The sequence below is a fragment of the Nerophis lumbriciformis genome, linkage group LG03, assembly GCF_033978685.3.
Source record: "Nerophis lumbriciformis linkage group LG03, RoL_Nlum_v2.1, whole genome shotgun sequence".
Lineage (NCBI taxonomy): Eukaryota > Metazoa > Chordata > Actinopteri > Syngnathiformes > Syngnathidae > Nerophis > Nerophis lumbriciformis.
In genome coordinates, this window is record NC_084550.2 from 19413519 (window position 1) to 19427989 (window position 14471).

Sequence of the window (14471 nt, forward strand, 5' to 3'; positions counted from 1 at the left end):
CGAGGATCGCTGAAATTATTAGGACAAAACAGTGCTTGCTAAATCCTCTCATCAGTAAAGCATGTTTAACATAAACAGTGGGATTTCTAACAATTAGGAAGGTTTGTGTCATGTTTGTTCTCCTACAGAAAATATATTAAAACCAAAAACAATTTTTTTTCTTCATCTTTTTCCATTTTCACACATCTCTGAAAGAAGTCCAGGGGGCCACTAGGACGGCGCGAAAGAGACGCGGGTTGCTGACCCCCGGCCTGCACCCTAGACTGGCCGCCAGTTCATCACAGGACACACGAACAACCCTTCGCCCTCAAATCAGAGAAGTATTAATTTACTCTAACATGATTTTTATTCAGTTCAATGCATTTCTTGTCATTGTCATAGTGAATAACACACACACTGCACAGTAACCATGTATCAAAGTGCGTTAGGTGGTGCAATCCTGACCCATGAAAAGTGTAAACACAAAGGGCGCCACGAACGATACACAAAATTCACAGCCTGGTATGGATCGATACTTAAACGGCGCGGTTCGATACATTTTTTTCAATACCCAAAAAAGGGAAATTTTCATGCCTTTTTTTTTTAACTCGTAGTTTATTGAATTTGTCGTTGTCCACGACAGAAAACGGTCGGCAAGGCGAGTTTAGTTACAGAGCACAGTTCGAGGCAATTCAAAAGTGCTTTACAGACCATTGCGGTTACAATGGGAGACAGGCCAGTCTAGTACCCACACTCTTTTACTACGAAGCCACGCTGTTGTAACACGTGCAGAATGTGGCTTGGCGATGTCTTACTGAAATAAGCAGGGGCGGCCATGAAAAAGACTTTCGTTGCTACAAAACCTGTATGTACCTTTCAGCATTAATGGTGCCTTCACAAATGTGTAAGATACCCATGCCTTGGGCACTAGTACACCACCATACAATTACAGACGCTGGCTTTTGAACTTTGCACCTAGAACAATCCGGATGGTTCTTTTCTTCTTTGGACCGGAGGACACAACGTCCACAGTTTCCAAAAACAATTTGAAATGTAGACTCGTCAGACCACAGAACACTTTTCCAGTTTGCATCAGTCCTTCTTAGATGAGCTCGGGCCGAGCGAAGCCGGCAGCGTTTCTGGGTGTTGTTGATAAGTGGCTTTTGCTTTGCATTGTAGAGTTTTAACTTGCACTTACAGATGTAGCGACAAACTGTAGTTACTGACAGTGGTTTTCTGAAGTGTTCCTGAGCCCATGTGGTGATATCCTTTACTCACTGATGTCTCTTTTTGATGCAGTACCAACACAAATACAACTTTGAAACTACATGCTTTCTGAGAAGATTGCCTGAGTAACTAGTATACCATGCAAAAGCGCGGATTCCAACCAATCAGTCCATCTTAGATGAGCTCGGGCCGAGCGAAGCCGGCGGCGTTTCTGGGTGTTGTTGCATTTATCAACAACACCCAGAAACGCGAATTTTGAGGACGAAAATGAATGTTTACTGACAGATATAAGTAATAACTTTACACTACTTTATATTAGAAATGGCAACAGCGGAGGATGAATGTCCCATAACAAGAAGGTGGAGAAAAAGAAGAAGCTTATCGACTACGGTGTCGGCACGGACTACAAAGGCGGACCTGCACGAATATTCCGGACTTATACAGATCAGCAGGTACCAGAAGGTAAGAAAACTTGCTTTTGCATAATATTGGGAAACAAAACACCAGAAAATATCTTACCTTATACACACACCATAATAATACTCGTATGTTAAAGCACAGTACAATCCATCAAGCGATGTGTAGCTTACCAAAGTCCTACTAAAACATTTTGATAGATTTTTGAGCCCCATGTCTAATGTTCTTTATTTTCAATGGAGCATATACAATGTTGGTGTTGTTTACTTGTCATATTGCAGTCTACACGAAATAAAACAAAATAAAATCAATAACGGAGCAGCATCTCCTCATCCGGAAACAACCACACCGGAAATGTGTCCCGTGAAAAACCGTCCGACCGGAACTGTCTAATAACTAAAGTTCCTTGGGTGAGTAAGGTAAAGTCACTACACCGGTATGTTTTAGCACTTTCATGGCGAGTTTACTGACAGATATAAGTAATAACTTTACACTACTTTATATTAGAAATGGCAACAGCGGAGGATGAATGTCCCATAACAAGAAGATGGAGAAAAAGAAGAAGCTGATCGACTACGGTGTCGGCACGGACTACAAAGGCGGACCTGCACGAATTTTCCGGACTTATGCAGATCCCAAATGCAAATCAGCAGGTACCAGAAGGTAAGAAAAGTTGCTTTTGCATAATATTGGGAAACAAAACACCAGAAAATATGTCTTACCTTATACACACACCATAATAATACTCGTAGGTCTACACGAAATAAAACAAAATAAAACCAATAATGGAGGAGCATCTCCTCATCCGGAAACAACCACACCGGAAATGTGTCCCGTGAAAAACCATCCAACCGGAACTCTAATAACTAAACTTCCTTGGGTGAATAATGTAAACTCACTACACCGGTATGTTTTAGCGCTTTCATGGCAAGTTTACTGACTGATATAAGTGAGAACTTGACACTACTTTATATTAGAAATGGCAACAGCGGAGGATGAATGTCCCATAACAAGAAGATAAAGACAAAGAAGAAGCTTATTAACTACAAAGGCGGACACACAACTTTTCAGGACTCATGCAGATCCCAAATACAGATCAGCAGGTACCAGAAGTTAAGAAAAGTTGCATAATATTGCGAAACAAAACGCCAGATAATATGTCTTACCTTATACACACACCATAATAATACTCGTATGTTTAATGCGCCGACAATCCATCAAGCAGTGCGGCTTCATAGCTTACCAAAGTCGTGCCGTACCACAGAAGCTCAACTTCTGTGGGACAGGAATATATCTTTATCGATGTGTGATGAAAATGTAATTTTCTAAAGAAATGTCCCATATTTTGAAAAACAAACGTAGATGATCCCTTGTATTAGACTTTGTGTTGCCGTGGAATTTTATTAAGAACTGTCTTTAGGTCAGCCTGATTAAAATCCCCCAGCTGCAATATAAACACTATCTCAAACCTGTCTCACAAAAATGAAATGAAGGAGTTAGTATGACTGTACTGAAGAGCCAAGGCACGAAAATGCTTCAAGGCAATACCCAGTAACCCCAAATAAGTGTAAAAACTAAGCCAGTTGTCACAGATAATAATCTGAGTCGAAAGATTTAGTGAGGTTTTATTTAATATTAACCGCTATATCTAATATTTTGGCTCATGTGTCTAACCAGATTTTGAATACCACCTCATCAGGAGTCCCAACAACACCCGAAAACGGCAGAAAATGTAAATGAAAAAAACTGTTGTCCTTAAAAAGCACAATACTGGTCCTGTAGTTGTGGGAGATGTCTCAAAACCTCATCAGGAGTTCTGACAAAGCCCGTAAATGACAAAAAAATTATATTTTTTGAAAACTTTTTTTCGCTAAAATGTCGTATGGGGGAAGCTTTATACAAAATTTGAAAAAAAACTGTCTCTGTTCAACAGCACAATGCTAGTTCTGTAGTTGTAGGAGATGTCTCAAAACCTCATTAGGAGTCCCGACAAAATTCAGAAATGGCAGAAAATGTATATTTTTCTAAAACATTTTTCGCTAAACTGTCGTAAGGGGGGAGGGACCCTTACACAAAAAAATTAAATACGGTCTTGCTTGAACAGCACAATACTGGTGCTGTAGTTGTAGGAGATGTCTCAAAACGTCATCAGGAGTCCTGACAAAACCCGAAAATGGAAGAAAATGCATATTTTACAAAAAAAAAAATATTTTGCTTAAATGTCGTAAAAAATTTCAAAAAAACGGACTTGATTCGGAAGCACAATTCTGGTGCTTTAGTTGTAGGAGAAAACGTCATCAGGAGTCCCGACAAAACCTAAAAATAGCAGAAAATGCTTTTTTGGGGAAAACTTTTTCACAGAAAAAATGTCAAAAAACAGACTTGCTTCAGCAGCACAATTCTGGTGCTGTAGTTGTAGATGTCTCAAAACGTCATCAGGAGTCCCGACAAAACCCGTAAATGTAAGAGAATGTAAGAAAATGCATATTTTTACGAAAACATTTTTTTGCTTAAATGTCGTAAAAAAGTTAAAAAAAACGGACATGCTTCAGCAGCACAATTCTGGTGCTGTAGTTGTAGGAGATGTCTCAATACGTCATCAGGAGTCCCGATAAAACCCGAAAATGGAAGATATCGCATATTTTACGAAAAAAAAAATATTTTGCTAAAATGTCGTAAAAAAATTCCAAAAAAACGGACTTGCTTCAGCATCACAATTCTGGTACTGTAGTTGTAGGAGATGTCTCAAAACGTCATCAGGAGTCCAGACAAAACCCGTAAATGTAAGAAAATGTAAGAAAATGCATATTTTACGAAAAACTTTTTTTGCTAAAAATTTAAAAAAACGGACTTGCTTCAGCAGCACAATTGTGGTGCTGTAGTTGGAGGAGATGTCTCAAAACGTCATCAGGAGTCCCGATAAAACCCGAAAATGGAAGAAAATGCATATTTTTCGAAAAAAAAATTTTTTACCAAAATGTCATAAAAAAATTCAAAAAAACGGACTTGCTTCATTAGCACAACTCTGGTGCTGTAGTTGTAGGAGATGTCTCAAAACGTCATCAGGAGTCCAGACAAAACCCGTAAATGTAAGAAAATGTAAGAAAATGCATATTTTACGAAAAACATTTTTTGCTAAAATGTCGTAAGGGGGGACCCTTACAAAAAATTTACAAAAACAGACTTGCTTCAGCGGCACAATTGTGGTGCTGTAGTTGTAGGAGATGTCTCAAAACGTCATCAGGAGTCCCGATAAAACCCGAAAATGTAAGAAAATGCATATTTTACAAAAAAAAATATTTTGCCAAAATGTCGTAAAAAAATTAAAAAAAACGGACTTGCTTCAACAGCACAATTGTGGTGCTGTAGTTGGAGGAGATGTCTCAAAACGTCATCAGGAGTCCCGATAAAACCCGAAAATGGAAGAAAATGCATATTTTTCGAAAAAAAAATATTTTACCAAAATGTCATAAAAAAATTCAAAAAAACGGACTTGCTTCATTAGTACAACTTTGGTGCTGTAGTTGTAGGAGATGTCTCAAAACGTCATCAGGAGTCCAGACAAAACCCGTAAATGTAAGAAAATGTAAGAAAATGCATATTTTACGAAAAACATTTTTTGCTAAAATGTCGTAAGGGACCCTTACAAAAATTTTTAAAAAACAGACTTGCTTCAGCGGCACAATTGTGGTGCTGTAGTTGTAGGAGATGTCTCAAAACGTCATCAGGAGTCCCGATAAAACCCGAAAATGTAAGAAAATGCATATTTTACAAAAAAAAAATATTTCGCCAAAATGTCGTAAAAAAATTCAAAAAAATGGACTTGCTTCAGCAGCACAATTCTGGTGCTGTAGTTGTAGGAGATGTCTCAAAACGTCATCAGGAGTCCCGATAAAACCCGAAAATGGAAGAAAATGCATTTTTACGGGAAAAAAAAATATTTTGCTAAAATGTCGTGAAAAAAATTCAAAAAAACGGACTTGCTTCAGCAGCACAATTGTGGTGCTGTAGTTGTAGGAGATGTCTCAAAACGTCATCAGGAGTCCCGATAAAACCCGAAAATGGAAGAAAATGGATATTTTACGAAAAAAAAAAATTTTGCTAAAATGTCGTAAAAAAATTCAAAGAAACGGACTTGTTTCAGCAGCACAATTCTGGTGCTGTAGTTGTAGGAGATGTCTCAATACGTCATCAGGAGTCCCGATAAAACCCGAAAATGGAAGATATCGCATATTTTACGGAAAAAAATTTTTTTGCTAAAAAGTCGTAAAAAAATTCAAAAAAACGTACTTGCTTCAGCAGCACAATTCTGGTGCTGTAGTTGTAGGAGATCTCTCAAAACGTCATCAGGAGTCCCGACAAAACCCGAAAATGGAAGAAAATGCATATTTTACGAAAAAAAAATATTTTGCTAAAATGTCGTAAAAAAATTCCAAAAAAACGGACTTGCTTCAGCATCACAATTCTGGTACTGTAGTTGTAGGAGATGTCTCAAAACGTCATCAGGAGTCCAGACAAAACCCGTAAATGTAAGAAAATGTAAGAAAATGCATATTTTACGAAAAACTTTTTTTGCTAAAATGTCGTAAGGGGGGAGGGACCCTTACAAAAAATTTAAAAAAACGGACTTGCTTCAGCAGCACAATTGTGGTGCTGTAGTTGGAGGAGATGTCTCAAAACGTCATCAGGAGTCCCGATAAAACCCGAAAATGGAAGAAAATGCATATTTTTCGAAAAAAATTTTTTTTACCAAAATGTCATAAAAAAATTCAAAAAAACGGACTTGCTTCATTAGCACAACTCTGGTGCTGTAGTTGTAGGAGATGTCTCAAAACGTCATCAGGAGTCCAGACAAAACCCGTAAATGTAAGAAAATGTAAGAAAATGCATATTTTTACGAAAAACATTTTTTGCTAAAATGTCGTAAGGGGGGAGGGACCCTTACAAAAAATTTAAAAAAACAGACTTGCTTCAGCGGCACAATTGTGGTGCTGTAGTTGTAGGAGATGTCTCAAAACGTCATCAGGAGTCCCAATAAAACCCGAAAATGTAAGAAAATGCATATTTTACAAAAAAAAATATTTTGCCAAAATGTCGTAAAAAAAAAAAAAAAAACGGACTTGCTTCAGCAGCACAATTGTGGTGCTGTAGTTGGAGGAGATGTCTCAAAACGTCATCAGGAGTCCCGATAAAACCCGAAAATGGAAGAAAATGCATATTTTTCGAAAAAAAAATATTTTACCAAAATGTCATAAAAAAATTCAAAAAAACGGACTTGCTTCATTAGTACAACTCTGGTGCTGTAGTTGTAGGAGATGTCTCAAAACGTCATCAGGAGTCCCGACAAAACCCGTAAATGTAAGAAAATGTAAGAACATTCATATTTTACGAAAAACATTTTTTGCTAAAATGTCGTAAGGGGGGGGGACCCTTACAAAAAATTTAAAAAAACGGACTTGCTTCAGCAGCACAATTGTGATGCTGTAGTTGTAGGAGATGTCTCAAAACGTCATCAGGAGTCCCGATAAAACCCGAAAATGGAAGAAAATGCATATTTAAAAAAAAATATATATATTTTGCTAAAATGTCGTAAAAAAAATTCAAAAAAACGGACTTGCTTCAGCAGCACAATTCTGGTGCTCTAGTTGTAGGAGATGTCTCAAAACGTCATCAGGAGTCCCGATAAAACACGAAAATGGAAGAAAATGCATATTTTACGAAAAAAAAAATATTTTCCTAAAATGTCGTAAAAATTTTTTAAAAACGGACTTGCTTCAGCAGCACAATTCTGGTGCTGTAGTTGAAGGAGATGTCTCAAAACGTCATCAGGAGTCCCGATAAAACCCGAAAATGGAAGAAAATGCATATTTTACGAAAAAAAAAATGTTTGCTAAAATGTCGTTAGGGGGGACCCTTACAAAAAATTCAAAAAAATGGATTTGCTTCAGCAGCACAATTCTCGTGCTGTAGTTGTAGGAGATGTCTCAAAACGTCATCAGGAGTCCCGATAAAACCCGAAAATGGAAGAAAATGGATATTTTACGAAAAAAAAATATTTTGCTAAAATGTCGTAAAAAAATTCAAAGAAACGGACTTGTTTCAGCAGCACAATTCTGGTGCTGTAATTGTAGGAGATGTCTCAAAACGTCATCAGGAGTCCCGACAAAACCCGTAAATGTAAGAGAATGTAAGAAAATGCATATTTTTACGAAAACATTTTTTTGCTAAAATGTCGTAAAAAAGTTAAAAAAAACGGACATGCTTCGGCAGCACAATTCTGGTGCTGTAGTTGTAGGAGATGTCTCAATACGTCATCAGGAGTCCCGATAAAACCCGAAAATGGAAGATATCGCATATTTTACGAAAAAATATTTTTTTGCTAAAAAGTCGTAAAAAAATTCAAAAAAACGTACTTGCTTCAGCAGCACAATTCTGGTGCTGTAGTTGTAGGAGAGGTCTCAAAACGTCATCAGGAGTCCAGACAAAACCCGTAAATGTAAGAAAATGTAAGAAAATGCATATTTTACGAAAAACTTTTTTTGCTAAAATGTCGTAAGGGGGGACCCTTACAAAAAATTTAAAAAAACAGACTTGCTTCAGCGGCACAATTGTGGTGCTGTAGTTGTAGGAGATGTCTCAAAACGTCATCAGGAGTCCCGATAAAACCCGAAAATGGAAGAAAATGCATATTTTTCGAAAAAAAAATATTTTACCAAAATGTCATAAAAAAATTAAAAAAAACGGACTTGCTTCATTAGTACAACTCTGGTGCTGTAGTTGTAGGAGATGTCTCAAAACGTCATCAGGAGTCCAGACAAAACCCGTAAATGTAAGAAAATGTAAGAAAATGCATATTTTACGAAAAACATTTTTTGCTAAAATGTCGTAAGGGGGGAGGGACCCTTACAAAAAATTTTAAAAAACAGACTTGCTTCAGCGGCACAATTGCGGTGCTGTAGTTGTAGGAGATGTCTCAAAACGTCATCAGGAGTCCCGATAAAACCCGAAAATGTAAGAAAATGCATATTTTACAAAAAAAAAATATTTCGCCAAAATGTCGTAAAAAAATTCAAAAAAACGGACTTGCTTCAGCAGCACAATTGTGGTGCTGTAGTTGTAGGAGATGTCTCAAAACGTCATCAGGAGTCCCGACAAAACCCGTAAATGTAAGAAAATGTAAGAACATTCATATTTTACGGAAAAACATTTTTTGCTAAAATGTCGTAAGGACCCTTACAAAAAATTTAAAAAAACGGACTTGCTTCAGCAGCACAATTGTGATGCTGTAGTTGTAGGAGATGTCTCAAAACGTCATCAGGAGTCCCGATAAAACCCGAAAATGGAAGAAAATGCATATTTAAAAAAAATATATATATTTTAAAAAAAATTCAAAAAAACGGACTTGCTTCAGCAGCACAATTCTGGTGCTGTAGTTGTAGGAGATGTCTCAAAACGTCATCAGGAGTCCCGATAAAACCCGAAAATGGAAGAAAATGCATATTTTACGAAAAAAAAAAATATTTTCCTAAAATGTCGTAAAAAATTTTAAAAAAAACGGACTTGCTTCAGCAGCACACTTCTGGTGCTGTAGTTGAAGGAGATGTCTCAAAACGTCATCAGGAGTCCCGATAAAACCCGAAAATGGAAGAAAATGCATATTTTACGAAAAAAAAATGTTTGCTAAAATGTCGTTAGGGGTGACCCTTACAAAAAATTCAAAAAAATGGATTTGCTTCAGCAGCACAATTCTCGTGCTGTAGTTGTAGGAGATGTCTCAAAACGTCATCAGGAGTCCCGATAAAACCCGAAAATGGAAGAAAATGCATATTTTACGAAAAAAAAATGTTTGCTAAAATGTCGTTAGGGGTGACCCTTACAAAAAATTCAAAAAAATGGATTTGCTTCAGCAGCACAATTCTGGTGCTGTAGTTGTAGGAGATGTCTCAAAACGTCATCAGGAGTCCCGACAAAACCCGTAAATGTAAGAGAATGTAAGAAAATGCATATTTTTACGAAAACATTTTTTTGCTAAAATGTCGTAAAAAAGTTAAAAAAAACGGACATGCTTCGGCAGCACAATTCTGGTGCTGTAGTTGTAGGAGATGTCTCAATACGTCATCAGGAGTCCCGATAAAACCCGAAAATGGAAGATATCGCATATTTTACGAAAAAATATTTTTTTGCTAAAAAGTCGTAAAAAAATTCAAAAAAACGTACTTGCTTCAGCAGCACAATTCTGGTGCTGTAGTTGTAGGAGATCTCTCAAAACGTCATCAGGAGTCCCGACAAAACCCGTAAATGTAAGAAAATGCATATTTTACGAAAAACTTTTTTTGCTAAAATGTCGACCCTTACAAAAAATTTTAAAAAACGGACTTGCTTCAGCAGCACAATTGTGGTGCTGTAGTTGGAGGAGATGTCTCAAAACGTCATCAGGAGTCCCGATAAAACCCGAAAATGGAAGAAATTGCATATTTTTCGAAAAAAAAATATTTTACCAAAATGTCATAAAAAAATTCAAAAAAAACGGACTTGCTTCATTAGCACAACTCTGGTGCTGTTGTTGTAGGAGATGTCTCAAAACGTCATCAGGAGTCCAGACAAAACCCGTAAATGTAAGAAAATGCATATTTTACGAAAAACATTTTTTGCTAAAATGTTGTAAGGGGGGACCCTTACAAAAAATTTAAAAAAACAGACTTGCTTCAGCGGCACAATTGTGGTGCTGTAGTTGTAGGAGATGTCTCAAAACGTCATCAGGAGTCCCGATAAAACCCGAAAATGTAAGAAAATGCATATTTTACAAAAAAAAAATATTTTGCCAAAATGTCGTAAAAAAATTAAGAAAAACGGACTTGCTTCAGCAGCACAATTGTGGTGCTGTAGTTGGAGGAGATGTCTCAAAACGTCATCAGGAGTCCCGATAAAACCCGAAAATGGAAGAAAATGCATATTTTTCGAAAAAAAAATTTTTACCAAAATGTCATAAAAAAATTCAAAAAAACGGACTTGCTTCATTAGCACAACTCTGGTGCTGTAGTTGTAGGAGATGTCTCAAAACGTCATCAGGAGTCCAGACAAAACCCGTAAATGTAAGAAAATGTAAGAAAATGCATATTTTACAAAAACATTTTTTGCTAAAATGTCGTAAGGGACCCTTACAAAAATTTTTAAAAAACAGACTTGCTTCAGCGGCACAATTGTGGTGCTGTAGTTGTAGGAGATGTCTCAAAACGTCATCAGGAGTCCCGATAAAACCCGAAAATGTAAGAAAATGCATATTTTACAAAAAAAAAATATTTCGCCAAAATGTCGTAAAAAAATTCAAAAAAACGGACTTGCTTCAGCAGCACAATTCTGGTGCTGTAGTTGTAGGAGATGTCTCAAAACGTCATCAGGTGTCCCGATAAAACCCGAAAATGGAAGAAAATGCATTTTTACGGAAATAAAAAATATTTTGCTAAAATGTCGTGAAAAAAATTCAAAAAAACGGACTTGCTTCAGCAGCACAATTGTGGTGCTGTAGTTGTAGGAGATGTCTCAAAACGTCATCAGGAGTCCCGATAAAACCCGAAAATGGAAGAAAATGGATATTTTACGAAAAAAAAATATTTTGCTAAAATGTCGTAAAAAAATTCAAAGAAACGGACTTGTTTCAGCAGCACAATTCTGGTGCTGTAGTTGTAGGAGATGTCTCAAAACGTCATCAGGAGTCCCGACAAAACCCGTAAATGTAAGAGAATGTAAGAAAATGCATATTTTTACAAAAACATTTTTTTACTAAAATGTCGTAAAAAAGTTAAAAAAAAACGGACATGCTTCAGCAGCACAATTCTGGTGCTGTAGTTGTAGGAGATGTCTCAATACGTCATCAGGAGTCCCGATAAAACCCGAAAATGGAAGATATCGCATATTTTGCGGAAAATTTTTTTTTTGCTAAAAAGTCGTAAAAAAATTCAAAAAAACGTACTTGCTTCAGCAGCACAATTCTGGTGCTGTAGTTGTAGGAGATCTCTCAAAACGTCATCAGGAGTCACGACAAAACCCGAAAATGGAAGAAAATGCATATTTTACGAAAAAAAAATATTTTGCTAAAATGTTGTAAAAAAATTCCAAAAAAACGGACTTGCTTCAGCATCACAATTCTGGTACTGTAGTTGTAGGAGATGTCTCAAAACGTCATCAGGAGTCCAGACAAAACCCGTAAATGTAAGAAAATGTAAGAAAATGCATATTTTACGAAAAACTTTTTTTGCTAAAATGTCGTAAGGGGGGACCCTTACAAAAAATTTAAAAAAACGGACTTGCTTCAGCAGCACAATTGTGGTGCTGTAGTTGGAGGAGATGTCTCAAAACGTCATCAGGAGTCCCGATAAAACCCGAAAATGTAAGAAAATGCATATTTTACACAAAAAAATATTTTGCCAAAATGTCGTAAAAAAATTAAAAAAAACGGACTTGCTTCAGCAGCAGAATTGTGGTGCTGTAGTTGGAGGAGATGTCTCAAAACGTCATCAGGAGTCCCGATAAAACCCGAAAATGGAAGAAAATGCATATTTTTCGAAAAAAAAATATTTTACCAAAATGTCATAAAAAAATTAAAAAAAACGGACTTGCTTCATTAGTACAACTCTGGTGCTGTAGTTGTAGGAGATGTCTCAAAACGTCATCAGGAGTCCAGACAAAACCCGTAAATGTAAGAAAATGTAAGAAAATGCATATTTTACGAAAAACATTTTTTGCTAAAATGTCGTAAGGGGGGAGGGACCCTTACAAAAAATTTTAAAAAACAGACTTGCTTCAGCGGCACAATTGTGGTGCTGTAGTTGTAGGAGATGTCTCAAAACGTCATCAGGAGTCCCGATAAAACCCGAAAATGTAAGAAAATGCATATTTTACAAAAAAAAAATATTTCGCCAAAATGTCGTAAAAAAATTCAAAAAAACGGACTTGCTTCAGCAGCACAATTGTGGTGCTGTAGTTGTAGGAGATGTCTCAAAACGTCATCAGGAGTCCCGACAAAACCCGTAAATGTAAGAAAATGTAAGAACATTCATATTTTACGAAAAACATTTTTTGCTAAAATGTCGTAAGGACCCTTACAAAAAATTTAAAAAAACAGACTTGCTTCAGCAGCACAATTGTGATGCTGTAGTTGTAGGAGATGTCTCAAAACGTCATCAGGAGTCCCGATAAAACCCGAAAATGGAAGAAAATGCATATTTAAAAAAAATATATATATTTTAAAAAAAATTCAAAAAAACGGACTTGCTTCAGCAGCACAATTCTGGTGCTGTAGTTGTAGGAGATGTCTCAAAACGTCATCAGGAGTCCCGATAAAACCCGAAAATGGAAGAAAATGCATATTTTACGAAAAAAAAAAATATTTTCCTAAAATGTCGTAAAAATTTTTTTAAAAAACGGACTTGCTTCAGCAGCACAATTCTGGTGCTGTAGTTGAAGGAGATGTCTCAAAACGTCATCAGGAGTCCCGATAAAACCCGAAAATGGAAGAAAATGCATATTTTACGAAAAAAAAAATGTTTGCTAAAATGTCGTTAGGGGTGACCCTTACAAAAAATTCAAAAAAATGGATTTGCTTCAGCAGCACAATTCTCGTGCTGTAGTTGTAGGAGATGTCTCAAAACGTCATCAGGAGTCCCGATAAAACCCGAAAATGGAAGAAAATGCATATTTTACGAAAAAAAAATGTTTGCTAAAATGTCGTTAGGGGTGACCCTTACAAAAAATTCAAAAAAATGGATTTGCTTCAGCAGCACAATTCTGGTGCTGTAGTTGTAGGAGATGTCTCAAAACGTCATCAGGAGTCCCGACAAAACCCGTAAATGTAAGAGAATGTAAGAAAATGCATATTTTTACGAAAACATTTTTTTGCTAAAATGTCGTAAAAAAGTTAAAAAAAACGGACATGCTTCGGCAGCACAATTCTGGTGCTGTAGTTGTAGGAGATGTCTCAATACGTCATCAGGAGTCCCGATAAAACCCGAAAATGGAAGATATCGCATATTTTACGAAAAAAAAAATATTTTGCTAAAATGTCGTAAAAAAATTCCAAAAAAACAGACTTGCTTCAAGATCCCAATTCTGGTACTGTAGTTGTAGGAGATGTCTCAAAACGTCATCAGGAGTCCAGACAAAACCCGTAAATGTAAGAAAATGTAAGAAAATGCATATTTTACGAAAAACTTTTTTTGCTAAAATGTCGTAAGGGGGGACCCTTACAAAAAATTTAAAAAAACAGACTTGCTTCAGCGGCACAATTGTGGTGCTGTAGTTGTAGGAGATGTCTCAAAACGTCATCAGGAGTCCCGATAAAACCCGAAAATGTAAGAAAATGCATATTTTACAAAAAAAAAATATTTTGCCAAAATGTCGTAAAAAAATTAAAAAAAACGGACTTGCTTCAGCAGCACAATTGTGGTGCTGTAGTTGGAGGAGATGTCTCAAAACGTCATCAGGAGTCCCGATAAAACCCGAAAATGGAAGAAAATGCATATTTTTCGAAAAAAAAATTTTTTACCAAAATGTCATAAAAAAATTCAAAAAAACGGACTTGCTTCATTAGCACAACTCTGGTGCTGTAGTTGTAGGAGATGTCTCAAAACGTCATCAGGAGTCCCGATAAAACCCGAAAATGGAAGAAAATGCATTTTTACGGGAAAAAAAAATATTTTGGTAAAATGTCGTGAAAAAAATTCAAAAAAACGGACTTGCTTCAGCAGCACAATTCTGGTGCTGTAGTTGTAGGAGATGTCTCAAAACGTCATCAGGAGTCCCGATAAAACCCGAAAATGGAAGAAAATGCATTTTTACGGGAAAAAAAAATA

At 36.4% G+C, this 14471-nt stretch overlaps 1 long non-coding RNA gene across 2 annotated transcripts in view; it reads left to right on the top strand.

Annotated features, from left to right (window-relative positions):
* LOC133575690 (uncharacterized) overlaps nucleotides 1–14471 on the top strand; it is a 68461-nt gene that overhangs the window by 21119 nt on the left and 32871 nt on the right. For both annotated transcript variants that reach the window (XR_009811520.2, XR_009811521.2), the window contains exons 3-4: nucleotides 196–320; nucleotides 1526–2286. This is a non-coding gene — a long non-coding RNA (uncharacterized lncRNA). The remainder of the gene's footprint in view (nucleotides 1–195; nucleotides 321–1525; nucleotides 2287–14471) is intronic.